The sequence below is a fragment of the Rhinolophus sinicus genome, chromosome 5 (assembly GCF_057876585.1).
Source record: "Rhinolophus sinicus isolate RSI-liver-muscle chromosome 5, RSI-T2T, whole genome shotgun sequence".
Classification (NCBI taxonomy): domain Eukaryota; kingdom Metazoa; phylum Chordata; class Mammalia; order Chiroptera; family Rhinolophidae; genus Rhinolophus; species Rhinolophus sinicus.
Window position 1 is genome coordinate 70,940,084 of NC_142505.1, and position 14,474 is coordinate 70,954,557.

Consider the following 14,474-nt stretch of genomic DNA (forward strand, 5'->3'; position numbering starts at 1 on the left):
GTCTCTGTTCCCACCTGGGACCGCCTGCATCTCTGCAGCTGCGGATGCCGGCTGCGTTTCCACAACCGCAGATGCCGGCCGAGTTTCCACATCTGCAGATGTGGACCACGTTTCCACCACCGAAGGTGCAGGCTGCGTCTCCACTCCGCTCCCTTCCCTCTTCCCCTGCTCGCCCACTTTGCCCACCTGCAAGTAATCCTTGCATGAGTCTCTTAGCTGTTCTGCGTGATGAGCAGAGAGTCCTTTGATGGGTTATATGTCCCGTTTGTGATAAGATCCACAGGAGAACTCAAAAAGTGCGCTCCGCTGTCGCCATTCCTATGACGGCACTCTCTATCTTGATTTTTATAGCAAAGGGCAGAGCAAGCAGCGTGTGTCTTAAGGTGGGAGGTAGGTGGGTAATTCTGTCACACATGAGCTGGCCCCCTCAACTGGGACCAAGACTCTTTACAACAATCATCTGCTTTGCAGTGGAGTTGGGATTGCCAGGGCTCATTGCCATTTCGGACCCTTTGCTGCAACCTGCCAGGTACGTGGCTCATTCTTAGTGCCTGTCTGGACCGCACCTTTAAGAACTGATAGCAGAAAATGATGGCTTTTGGAGGCAGGGCGCAGATTCCTTGGCCCCATCATATCACCTGAGCCTGGCTGCAGGGTGGGATGCAGGGTGGCCACGGGGAGATGCCCTTTTGTGCAGTTCCACCTGAGGAGGCAGGATTCCGACGAATCCCATTTCACTGAGGGTCGCTTATCAGGGCGGTTCATCTCCCTTAGAGACTAGCAGTAGAAACCGTCTTGTGGGCCTATTGAGATCAAACCAAAGCAAGCCAGTGAGCATCAATTGACAGCCTGTGAAGAGCCATGCTTTGAGCGGGTGCTGGAAGGGGAGAGGGTGCAAGAGTGCAAACACCCTACCCTGGGGCTTTCAACTAGGACACGGGGAATGGAGTAAGGATGGTGCACTGTCCAAGCTCAAGAAAGTAACAAAAGTAAAAAAATAACCTTTACAGAGATACTCAACAGCTTTAAAGAAAAATCAAGAGGCCATTCTGTGTTGTTTAGTGATTGGAGGTGCAGGACCATAATAAACATTTACAACGTAGCTAGTGCTATTTTACTTAACTTAAATTTAAATAGCCATGTGTGGCTAGTGGCGACAGTATTGGACAGCACAATTCTAGACATTTTAGACTTTCGTATTCAGTATCATATCACATATCATATGTATTGTACAAATGTAAAAATAGTATTGCTGTATGAGTTTTATATAAATAAATTTTTCACAAGTTTCTGCCAAAAAATAAACAGAACACAAGCAAATAAAAGAAAACTGTAATGTGGTTGCAGTGGGCCAGGGAGAAAAGGAGAAGGAAAGAGAAAAGGGGGGAATGGGCTTCCCCTGGGTGGAGGGTGGCGGTATTTCTTCAGCTCCAGTGTGCACAGCACTTGCTCCTCCCTGTGTCTTCAGGATGGGACGTCCCAGAGGCTCCCCAGGGAGCATGGAGAATGTACCCACTCAGCAAAGCTTAGCTCCAGCCCCAGACCCCCATTCTGGCCATCCTTCCTCTCACTGGCTGCTCCATCTTTCCCAAATACTATCCAGCGCATCCAGAACCTCACCTTTCCCCAGCAAAACCTCCTCACTCGAACGAGAATCTAAAATCCATTTATGCTGTGCTGCAAATAGGTGAGAGCAGAGAGTGTCCCCCTCACAGGGCCCTTGACCCCCAGTGAGGAACAGAGCCTTTGAAGTGAAGAACGAGGTCAGAAAGGGCAACTTCAGGCAGCAGGTAGGACAGAGGTGTCTTTTGGAGCACGGTGGGGTGTTCAGCCCCTCCGAAGTCCCTTCAGGAAACCACCAGACTAGACTATCTCCCTCTGATTAAGGGGTTTCAAGGCATGTCCTTCTGTTTTGGGAGCAGAGCGACCACAGGGTATGTCCCTCCTGTCCAAGAAGATGCTCCTGAGAAGCTCTGAGGGATACTCTGGTTTTCAGTTATTTTATCAGCTGTGGGGTTTTAGATTTTTATTCATTTTTGGTTGGTTGGTTGGGTAGGTGGTTGGCTGGTTGGCTGGTTGGTTGATTGCTCGCTCGGTCTCGGGGCTCACACCTGGGGACTCAAGCTGCTTCTTCAGTGCATGTGAGTTGCTCTCAGGGCAAGCACTGAGGTCTGTGGCCAAGGGGTCCCTAACAGGGGTTGTGGTCTGGGAAAAAGGGGACTGAGAGTGCACTCAGCCTGACTCCTGGCACAGCTGATGAGGAATTTGTATTCAGAGAAGCCCAGAGCTTGGGGTGAGCCCCTACTCTACCACCTCCTAACTGTGTGTGAGCAGGTCACCTAGCCTCCCTGTGCCTCAGTTTCCTTGTGTGATTTGGACCTAGGGCAATAACAATACTAATACTTCTGGTACAGGAAAATGCTGGGTAGATACTAAGCATTCAATCTGTGCTCACTTTTATTACTGTGGGCACATGCCTGCATGCCTACGTGCATGTGTACCACCTCCTGCCCTTGGAGCCTCAGTGATGGAAATCACATGGGTGTATCACAACAGACAACTGTGGTCTTGCAGTAATTCCAGAGTCTGGAAAACACAGACTGCCCCTCCCCTGCAGGTGGTAGCCTCCCCTGCCCAGGGACATTGGAGTGACTGCTCCTCCTGTGAAGTGTCCCCACCCCAGCTGTGGGCCTAATGTCCCATGGCTGCCACAGGGACAAGTCAAGTGACCACCTTCACAAGTCCTCGCCAGTTCCTCAGAAGCCGGACAATCCAAATGGATCCATAGCCGTCTCAAAGCCCCCTTGTTTGGAGGGCATTTGCTGGTGCTGATAGAGCCTCATGGCTTCGCCATTCTGGGGTCCTATGTCGAGAGTCCAGAAGAAAAGACAGAAGCCCAAAAGAGAAGAGAAGGGAACAGGGAGAGGGAGAGAAAACACAGAGCCGGCGTGTAGCCCCTGCTCTGGGTTCTTCCCTACTGGTTTCCAGGCCTGACACACACATGTTCCTGCCATCAGCCAAAAGGATGTGAGGCTGGACTGTCTGGCCAGAGCCTGGACCCCAGCCCAAGGCAGCTGTTGTTCTGGTTATTGTGGGAACAGCTATTCCAACAGCTGCTGGCCATGAAAACAGCCAGGTCCCCTCCAGAAGGGACTCCGACCTCCTCACCCCACATAGGCTCCTACTGAAACCCAAATGAAGCTGCTCCAACTAGCCCCCCACCCCCGTCTTCCCACTTGTATGTGAGCTTCAGGAGGGCAGGCCCCTCACTCACCTCACAGGTCATCAACCCTTTCCATCGTACTCTCACCTGCCCAGGTCCTTCCAGCTCAGGGGTGACCTGGGGACTCTGCCCACCACTAACTCACGTGCACACATCCTGTGACCAATTTCCTGCTGCAGGACCAGCAGTTGTCAAGTCTCTTATCTAAACCCTGTCACTGCTATGCTAACGGTAAAGCTGGGGCTCTGTGGCCTAGGACCCCAGGAGCATGTGCCACATTGTGGGGTCTGTGGGAAAAGGAAAACCAAACAGTGGAGTGTGGTGGCAGAAGGGGAGAGCAGGGAGGAAGAGGATGCTGAGAGTAGAAATTGTGTGTGCCCCCCCCCAGGTGCTGTGATGGAGTGAAAGGAGAGGGATAAGGGCTCTGGAAGAAGGTGGAGAGCAGAGAGCAATAATTTGGGAGGTAGAAGCAGAGGGAGGAGGTGCTGGCATTTATTTAGAGCACCCAGTCAACCTACGGGAGGCTTAATGACCTCTGAGTTGGCTCTGGTTTCTTCCATCATGAAAGCAAAGAAATTGAGGTTCAGCCCGTTACAAAATCTACCTATATTGCCACAAGTAAACAGAGGACACCTGTGGACAGGACAGTATATTCTAAGATGCACTGGCTGCTCATACTCATGGCTGTCAGACTGTGAGACATTCTGCAGGCCCAACGGGGGTATCGGGAGTGAGAGGATGGCCCTCTCCTGGGCTGGGGCTGGGCTCCTGCACCGCAGACTGGGGAGGAGGGTGGAGTGGAAGTAGATAAACCACTGCTTCACCGTGGCCTCAGAGATGCTGTAGACTCAGGGACAGTCACCAGCTGATCTCCTGGAGGCCACACTTGGGTTCTAGGACAGGAGGAAGCTGTCCTAGGTGTGGTTGAAGTTGGCAGGCAGCTTCCAGGCATGCGTCCCACTCTGAAAGGTCAGAACTCTGTGTTTATTCCTTTATTTTATGGGCCTGATGTTCCAGGACAAAGGGAAGTGGGAGCGAGGTCAGGCAGGGAGAATGAAAACGCATGGGAGAGTTTGTATAGATTTCCCTTTGTTTAGAGAAAGTCACCAAATCCTAGCTGAGCCCCAACACACTGTGTGACTATATTTCTGTGGCTCTAAAACAATGAAACCTCAGAAGCCACTTCCTCTGGGAAGTGTCCACATGCGACTCCGCGAGTGCGAGCAAGGCCAGTGATGCCATTTGCAGAGCTGCCTGGTAAAATTAGAAGCAGCTCTCACATCCTGCTACGATTTAAAAGAAGCCAGGCACTGGGGCTGCTAAGAACCAGACAAAAGATCATTCAGGCACTAACAGACCTCTGGCCTGATGGGTCGGGGTCCAGCTCTCTCACTTCACTCCAGCATCTCTTTCCCTCTTCAGGTGGCCCCACTGCTGAGATGGTAGATTGCCCAGTCTTCCTGGGCTCCTTCCAGCTCCTGCCTCAGCCCAGCGGTCTCTTCTTCCTCCTTCTCCTCTGCTTCCGGCCTGGGGAGCCAAACTCAGGTAGCGTATCCGACCTGCAGTCCAGCCAGCCAGGATGTGAGCCCATCAGCATCCTCTCATCCCTCCTCCGGGTGCTCCCAGGGCTGAGAGCTTGCCCGGTGCTAGTATTTAAGAAGATTTCCATCCCAGTGGTTAAAGAGCCACCGGCTGCCAGCAGCACCCAGCCCCACAGTGCTGCTCCACCATCATTCCAGCCCCCCAGCCCCCTTTACACACTCCCCACCACCCCTCAGCTCATAGGCATGGCAGGGGCAGAGCAGGACAGGGCCAAGGAACTCTTATTGTTCTGTGCTGGGGCTGAACCACTTGGAAAGTATTTTTAAATCCACCTGTCCAGCTGTGTGATCAGGCTGCAAGAGAAATATACCCAAAGATTTGGGAGCACAGGTAAGAGAGCAATTTGTTTTTTCCAGAAAGCCAAGAACCATAGATAGGAGGAATTGTTTGAGCAGAGGCTTGCAGGGTACATATTCTCCAGGAGCATGACAGACAGAGGGTAAACTGAGGCAGGGTGCACTCAGGGAGAGGGCCAGGCATCAGGTGTGGGGGAGAAAAGCTGTCAGAAGGTGTGGGGACTCCACTCAGTGGCCACGGAGCTCTCCAATACAGTGAACACAGGAAGGCGTCGCCTTGGTGTGCTCCATGGGTGACGTGAGGGACGGGAGGAGGGATCCATGAATGGAATATTTGGTGATGGGGTTTCAGTCGAGCTTGAGATGAACTTGGTTTTTATCTTTGGGATGAACTTGGCTATTAGCTGACCTTCGGAGGTAGGAAAAGAGGTGCACAGAACCAGAGGGAAGAATCACGACTTGCCAGTGGCAGGGGACAGCACGGGCAGAACAACTGCAGCAGGAATACAGCTGTCATGGAAACTGCAGAAAACAGACTAGTTTGGGGGGAGATGAGGGGCCAGGGGGAGGCACCATTGAAGAGGATCATCAAACGAAAGGTCCTGGTGAACAGAAATGTCCAAGGCAGGATTTGGTCTTTAAATTAAAAAAACAAAAGAAAAGAAAAAAAAAAAAGAGCAAAAAGACACCCAGCAATAAGCCCCATAGATAATTTTAATACTCTGTGTCGTTACAGAAGTTGTACATGTACACTATAAAAAATTAGAAAATCAGACAAAGCAAAAATCAGAAAATGTCTATTTTCATCATGCAGAAATTAGCAATTCACTTTTTTCATGACATTTATTTGTTCAAGAAACATGACAGTGTCTCCCCGTCCTCATTTGAATGGTTTACTGTAGATTTCTGAGTTGCAAACCGAGGTAGGTGGTAAAGACCTATATTTGAGCAGGGCTGATGTGGGCCATTGTTCTGGCTTCTCCTCCTAGAGGAGGTCAAGGTGGTTGGCCCTGGGGATTCCATCCTGGCGATCGTCGGGGAAGAGGTGGACTTCCAGTGCCACCTGTCGCCCTACCTGGACGCCGAGCACATGGAGATCCGCTGGTTCCGCAGCCAGGCCTCTGAGGTGGTGCACCTGTACCAGGGGCGACAGGAGCCCCACGGGCAGCAGCTGGCGCAGTTCCGGAACAGGACCAAACTCCTCAAGGAGGAGATCGCCGATGGCTTCGTGATCCTACAGCTCCACCGCGTGGTCCCCGCTGATAAGGGCCCTTACGGGTGCCGCTTCCTCTCTAGCAACTTCTCTGGAGAAGCTGTCTGGGAGCTGGAGGTAGCAGGTGCGTTACCTGGTGGAGCCCCAGCAGGGGAGACGGAGGAAAGTGTCCATTGGGGTAGAGCTGCTTTGCTCAAGAACAGTTTGGAATGCACAGAGAAATGGAGACTAGCTTAATTGGAAAAAAAAAAGATAAAAAGAAAGTTCCATTAGAAAGTGAATAAAATAATTCTTTACAAAAAGAAAGACTCACAAAGGCCCTTTAACATATGGAAGGATGGTCACTTTTACTCATAAAGAACCAAAGGCAAATTAAAGCTACACTGGCATTTAGTTTTTACCTCTCAGATTGGCAAAACTTTGACCACACACTCTTGTTGGAGCCGTGGGAAGCTGGTCTTCTGCTCTGTACCTTCTAGACAGAGTTCAAAGTCACAAAGCTCCAGTGCCTGTGAATTTGGCAATAGTTAAGAAAACTGTCTGTGCACCTACCTTTTGAGCAGCAATCTCAAATCTAAGAGTTTACCCTGAAGATACACCTTCCCCAGCTAACTATGAAAAACACACATGTGTAAGTCTAATATTTGTAGCATTATTTGTCATTGCAAATCAGCAGAAACGATCTAAAGCTCAGATGCTGAGTGGTGCATACTATGCAGCTCAAAACAGAAGGAACAGCTCTGTGAACTGGTGTGGAGTGATTTCCAGGATGTTGTTAAGAGCAAAAGAGCCAGATGCGTAAGTGGTTCTCTACTATGTAAACTTTTGTGTGAGAAAGAAGGAGGAGCACTGCACAAAAGTAACATGGGAAGGACAAGCTAGAAACTCATGAAATTACTTACCCAAGAAGGGGGTGCAAGGGATAGAGAGGATGGAGAAAGGTATGGGGCTTTCCCGACATACATTTTTTACAATGTTGGCATTTAGACCATATTGATGTTTTGCATATTTAAAATATAAAGCTTGCTCCACAAGTGTGGGGTGACAAATGGGTGCATATATCACAGGCACTTGAGCTCTGGTGGAATCAAAACGGACAGAAGACAACGTATTGAAATTGGGGAGATGTGATTCTTTATCCAAGGCCACTGTCCCTTGCATACATGAGTAAATGCCAGTAGCCCTTCCTAGTTGAACGGTCTTCTCTATATATTTCCAAATGTTCCTCAGGGGTAGTACTGTCCCCACATGCCACCACTGATTCAGACTGTCATTTACAGTCCACAGGTGGAGGGCTATGAGCACGCATGTGGTTTAGGAGCAGTCACAGTTCACAAGGCCTAATGGGGACTGCAAATGATGAATGGTGGCTTGAACTTCACCCACAGCTTCTGAGAAGGAGCCTAATTTTTCCCACTCCTCCTGCCTATCCCAGGGCTGGGCTCGGACCCTCTCATCTCACTTGAGTGCTTCAAGGAAGGAGGCATTCAGCTGAGGTGTAGCTCCAATGGCTGGTACCCCACGCCCATGCACAGTGGAGAGACCATCGGGAGCAGTGCCTCCCTCCAGAGTTCGAAGCCATCGTCCAGGATGCCCAGGGCCAATTGAGTCTTGAAACATCTGTGGTCGTCCAAGGGGGTGCCCACCGAAATGTGTCCTGCTGGATCCAGAACCCCCTCCTCATCCAGAAGAAAGAATTTGTGATCCAAATAGCAGGTCAGTGGGTAACGGCTCACCCTCATCTTTCTAGTCATCACATCCTCCATGTCCATTGTCCCAAAGGCCACCTTTAAGGACATAATGGCACAGGACCCTGTGTATTGGGTAAGCTGAACTTGACATCTGAAAGTCACCAATTTGGATATCAGAAACCTACTAAGAATACAACTAAAAACCCAAACAGTAAGCGGGGAAGGCACCAGAGAGCCAACATTACAAAACCATGAGCTCAACCCCAGAAACTCTACTCACTGAAGGTCATGATGAGAGCCCAAGTGTTCCTAAGGTCATCCCTGAAACAATATTTACTGAGTACCCAGAATGGGCCCCAAACCCGTGCCATCAGATTCACATTCCAGTGGGGGAAACTGATGAACAAACGGTGAATTACATTGTGCAAGTACATTAGAAGCTGTTGGGTGCTATAGAGAATAAGGAAGCAAGGAAGAGAGCTGAGGCACCTTAGCAGGGTGTGGTGTGAATGTGGATTTAAAGGGGGTGGATTAGGGAAGTCAATTAGGCAATTTAGCTTTCAAAATGATTCATATATATCTCAAAAGAATAAAGAAAAGATTACACTTTGTTTTGAAGGAAATGGTCCAAGAAAGTGGACAGGGAAGTCTCTTTGCGTTTTTACACCAGTGAAATTCCCATTGTTTCCCTCTTTAGATTTGTGTTTATCCTTTCCAAAGGGCGTGAGTACACAGATATCTGTGAGGAGGGCACTCAGGTAGTGGGAACAGCAAATACAAAGGCCCTGAGATGGGACCCTGTGTGGTATTGGAGGAACAGAAGGAGGTGGATGAGGCTGGAACAGGGATAAGGTCAAGGGTCGCAGGTCAGGGTGGCATCAGACACTGAGCCCTAGGTCACTACTTAGCAAACCATCTGTGGTGAAGGACATATCCATCGTGGCCCAATATTTTTGTAAAAGACAATAAAAATGCACTGCTAGAAAACTGGGGGTGGGGGTGCGGGAAGAGGGGTAGAACATTTTGCTAAGTGAAATAAGCCAGACCCAAAAGGACAAATATTGTAGGGTTCCACTTATATGAGGTACCTAGAGTGGTCAATTTACGGAGACAGAATTTAGAATAGAGGCTCCCAGGGGCTGGGGGAGGGGGAATGGGGAGTTAGTGTTTAATGGGGACAGATTTCGTTGTGGGAAGACGAAAAAGTGCTGGTGGTGATTTGCACAACCACGTGCAGGCACTTGATGCCACTGAACGGTAAGCTTAAAAAGGGTTAAGGTGGTACATTTCATGTTGTACATTTACCATAATAAAAAGTATATCTTTTTAAAAGACTGAGATAAAAAAAAACATCATTTTTTTAAATAATTATCGCCGACTAAATTACTCAGTTGCCACAGCTTTTCTAAAGGGCTCCTCTCCATTTTTGCCCCTATATGTCTACCCTCTGGCCACTGTATGCTCCGTAAGGAATGTAGGAAGGAAAGAGGGGACAACTGTCAGTCAGCCCTCACGCGGCTTTTCTGTCAACTTTTTCCGAAGGTGTGTTGAGAAGTAGAAGCCAAGTGTTTGCAAGAAGCGGGGAGACGGTTTGTGAATTGGACAGTGCGGGCGGAGAGCAATAATTCACTGGGGTTGACCTTGGATTCTCATGTCCTGCAGATGCGGGACAAACGTGGGAAGAAGTAGCGGGAGGTCAGCGACTGGTCACAGAAGTTCTAAGCCGGGGGCGACGGTGGGGCCCATCAGCTCTCCTCCTTTCGCATCCTTCGCAGCACTTTCCCTTTCTGCTGAGCAAGTCCAAGTCCGGCGCTGTGCCTCGCTTTCCCACATTCGCCTGAGCGCTGCGCAGCCGCAGCCACGCCCATTTTACAGTGACTGTGATTGGACCCTGGAGGCTTAATGCGCCAGCCAGTCACTCGGGAAGATTTTCCGGCACACGGTGTCCAGAAAGTCTGTAACTTAGTGTTAAATGGAGCCTAAATCGAGCAAACACCCACTGGAGCCTAAATGGAGACAACACCCCGTGGGTATTTTCCAGACGTACTTTTACCCGGACCCTCCCCGTGGAAGAGAGCTTTCCTCCGGACTCTGGTGGGACTGCCGCTCCTCCTGGCGCTCCTCACGGCGGTGGCGCTGAGCTTCTTTCACAAGCGACAGCGAACCCAAGGGACCCGCAGGCGGGGTCTTCTTCCCGCTGCCGCTCTGCCAGCAAAAGGTGGTGGGGGCGGGGCTGGGAGCGGGCCTGGGACCCCCAGGAAGCGCACACACAGCCCCGCTCTCTGCCCTTCTTGCTTTCAGAAAAGCTGAAGGAGCAGGCGGAGAAAGTAAGCGAGGGGAGTGGCGCGCTCTCCGCCCCCACCTCCGCCTAGCAGAAGCGGGGCGCTGGGGCCAGCAGGAGAGTGGGTCAGACCGCGGGGCCTTGGGAGCCCTGCAGAGAGAGGTGCCGCTGAGGATTGTGCTTCCGCCGCCCCGCCCCCCCCCCCCCCCCTCGGAGCCCGGTTCCCTTGCGCATCCATCCCTGTCTGGTCCCCAGAACGCACGGGGAACCAATCTGTGCACTTTGGGGAAGTGAGGCCTCAGTGTTCATCCATCGAGATTTCCCTGTTTTCTTCGTTTCTCCTCCTGGGAAACTCACAGCAGAGCTGGATAAGTTCCGGGTGCCACGCCCACAGTGCTAGCTGTGGGCCAGTGGGGTTACGGAGGGCGGGGCGCGGTGCAAGGAGGGCTTCAGTGACTTTACTCTCCCTTTGGAAAGCGATGCATGGCAACTACCTAATTCTAAATCCATCCCTCTGTGCCTCCCACCTCTCCACTCCCACCAGCACTCTAAGTGAAGTTGCCAAGGAGGTCTGACCTCAGACCCCCTGGACAGACCCTGCCATCTTTCCTTACCGCAGAATAGTATTCCATTGTGTATATATACCACGACTTCTTTATCCATTCATCTATCGAAGGACATTTTGGTTGTTTCCATGTCTTGGCCACCATAAACAAAGCTGCAATGAACATTGGGGCACATGTGTCTTTATGTATAAATGTTTTCAGATTTTTTGGGTAGATACCCAGGAGAGGGATTGCTGGGTCATATGGTAATTCTATTCGTAATTCTTTGAGGAACCTCCACACTACCTTCCATAACGGCTGCACCAGTCTGCGTTCCTACCAACAGTGTATGAGGGTTCCTTTTTCTCCACAGCCTCTCCAACACTTGTTACTATTTGTCTTGTTGATGATAGCCATTCTGACTGGGGTGAGGTGATATCTCATTGTGGTTTTGATTTGCATTTCTCTGATGATTAGTGATGTTGAGCATTTTTTCATATGTCTATTTGCCATTTGTATGTCCTCTTTGGAGAAATGTCTCTTCAGGTCCTCTGCCCAATTTTCAATAGGGTTGTTTGATTTTTGGTGTTGAGTTTCATGAGTTCCTTGTATATTTTGGATATTAGCACCTTATCGGAGGCACTGTTTGCAAAAATCTTCTCCCATTCAGTTGGTGGCCTCTTTATTTTGTCGATGGTTTCTTTTGCTGTGCAGAAGTTTTTAAGTTTCATATAGTGTCCCATTCGGTTATTTTAGCTTTTACTTCCATTGCCTTTGGAGTTAAATTTATAAAATGCTCTTTGAACCCAAGGTCCTTAAGTTTAGTACCTATATTTTCTTCTATGCAGTGTATTGTGTAAGGTCTTATGCTTAAGTCTTTGATCCATTTTGAATTAATTTTGGTATATGGTGACAGATAGCAGTCCAGTTTCATTCTTTTGCACGTGGCTATCCAAGTCTGGCAGCACCATTTATTGAAGAGGCTGTCTTTTCTCCATTGTATGTTTTTTGCTTTGTCAAAAATTATCTGTCTATATTTATGGCAGTTTATTTCTGGGTTCTCAATTCTATTCCATCTATCTACGTGTCTGTTTTTCTGCCAATACCATGCTGAAAAAATACAAGATTTCAATGACAGAAATTGAAGACACAAACAAATGGAAAGGTATTCTAATTTATAAATAGAAGAATTAATATTGTTAAAATGTCCATACTACCCAAAGCCATCTATACAGTCGATGCTACCCCTATCAAAATTCTAATAAGATGTTTTTTACAGAAATAGAAAAAAAATAATCCTAAAATTTGTGTGGAATGAAAAAGACCCTGAATAGCCAAAGCAATCCTGGATAAGAACAAGGCCAGAGGAACCATACTTCCTGATTTCAAACTATCCTACAAAGGTATAGTAATTGAAACAGTATGGTACTAGCATAATAAATAGACACATAGACCAATGGAACAGAATCAGGAGCCCAGAAATAAACTCCCACATATGTACTGAACAAATATTTGACAAGGGTACTAAGTACCACTAAATGGGGAAAGGATAATCTCTTCAACAAATGATGTTGGGAAAACTGTATAACCACAAGTACAAAAATGAAATTGGATCCCTATCTCATCAAACACAAAAATTAACTCAAAATGGATTAAAGACTTAAATGTAACACCTGATAAAATAAAACTCCTAGAAGAAAGCCTAGGGAAGTTTCTTGGCAATGATTTTTAGGTTAACATCAAAAGTGCAAGCAACCAAAGCAAAACTCAGCAAGTGAGACTGCATCAAACTAAAAACTTCTGCACAGAAAAAGAAACCATCAACAAAATGAAAAGGCAACCTATAGAATGTGAGAAAATATTTTCAAACTGTATATCAGAAAAAGGAGTCATATTCAGAATATATAAATAACTCATACAACTCAACACCAAAAAACAAACAATTGAATTTTAAAAATGGGCAGAAGACCTGGACACTTCTCTCAAGAAGACATACAAACGGCCAACAGATATATGAAAATATGCTTAACTTCACCAGTTCTGAGGGAAATGCAAATCAAAACCACAATGAGACGTCATCAAAATGGCTGCGTGAGGAGAGCCTCTGTAAATCTCCCCTGGAATTTACAACAAATGGAACAACTATAACTCCACAAAGGACTCCCTGCACAGCAGACAGGCAAGACAAAGAGGCCCACTACTGAATTCCCCCAAAGGTGGGGGAATCGCAAGAGCGGGGGAGGAGGAAAGGGAGAAGTGCAGAGTTGGAGCTGAGCGGGCTCAGGTCGCAGATCTAGCTCAGTGATCCGAGTTCGCTGCTTCCCAGAACTACCGCAGCTGCAGGAGAGGGAAGAACTTGGACTGCTAGGGCTCCGCTTGTGGCCCACAGGGCTGAGGGGGCAGCATATAACACGGCTGAACCCAACGCTCACGGCAGAGACCTCGGAGAAAAGACTGAAGGAAGAAGGCTGAAAACGGTGGTTTAAGCCCTCACTGCCGGGCAGAGAATGGAAGCCTTAGGCACTGAGACCGCCCCCTCCCTACCCTCCCAGAGCCCGCCCTGCCCCCACTGACCCAGTGCTAGAAGCAGAACAGTAGCAGTGTCAGATCAAAAGAACAGAATATTTGCTGTTCTGAGAAATGTGGACCACAGACAAAGATTTGCAGCCCAACTAATTCCGGCAAAGGGGACGGAGCTGTGGAAGCAGGACCAGCTGTGGTTGTGGTCGCCGCCATTGCTCTGGGCCACCTCTCACAACTCACTCCACCCCTGGCCCCACCTAATTGGGCAAGTACTGCAGGAGTAAACAGAACTGCTGAAAATCACGGGCTCTGAATCTGGTGGAGGAAGAGATTTGGAACTTCAGAAGCTCTCCCCATACCCACACAGCAACTGTGCCGTGTGACCCAGGAGAACTATTAACAGAGGAGAAGCTCCTCTTCCAGGAATCCCCCCATTGTGTGAGAAGCTGGATTAGTGCAGAGAAAACATAACACTACAGAGTGAGAGAGAAAAAAAGGCTACACTCAGACAGAAAATAAAACATTCTACCAACAAGTACTGGAAAACAAGAGAAAGACCATTTTCTATCAACCTGTTGCAGAAGCCACTCCTGTAGCTATCTAGTAAGAGAAATAATAAATCAGTAATTGCCATGAATAACCAAGGCAACAAGACAGCTCAGAAAGAAAGTGAAAAGTCTCCAGAAAAGGAACTTAAACATATGGAAATATGTGACTTAAATAACAGAGAATTCAAGATTGCAGTTCTTAAAAAACTCAACGAGATGCAAGAAAACACAGAAAGGCAGTTTAATGAACTCAGAAACACAATCAAAGAACAATGAGCGTTTTACGAAAGAGATTGCAATTTTAAAAAAGAACCAAACAGAATTTCTGGAGACTAAGAACTCAATAGAAGAAATTAAGAATGAAATAGCCAGCTTAAGTAGTAGAGTTGACCAGATTGAGGAAAGAATCAGTGACACCAAAGATAGAACCCTGGAAATGACACAGATGGAAGAAGAGACTTGAGACTTAAAAGAAATGAAAGGACTCTACAAGAACTTTCTGACTCCATCAGAAAGAGCAATATAAGAATAATGGGCATACCAGAAGGAGAA

At 48.2% G+C, this 14,474-nt stretch overlaps 1 protein-coding gene and 1 pseudogene across 2 annotated transcripts in view; both read left to right on the plus strand.

Annotated features, from left to right (window-relative positions):
- The window catches only part of LOC141567351 (butyrophilin-like protein 9), a 390,425-nt gene that overhangs the window by 178,409 nt on the left and 197,542 nt on the right, over positions 1-14,474 (plus strand). The gene's annotated exons all lie outside the window — the stretch shown is intronic.
- LOC109439939 (butyrophilin-like protein 9) lies at positions 420-8,956 on the plus strand (annotated as a pseudogene). Its single transcript, XR_016021332.1, has 4 exons — positions 420-529; positions 4,646-4,768; positions 6,111-6,458; positions 7,770-8,956. The product of XR_016021332.1 is annotated as a butyrophilin-like protein 9 (transcript).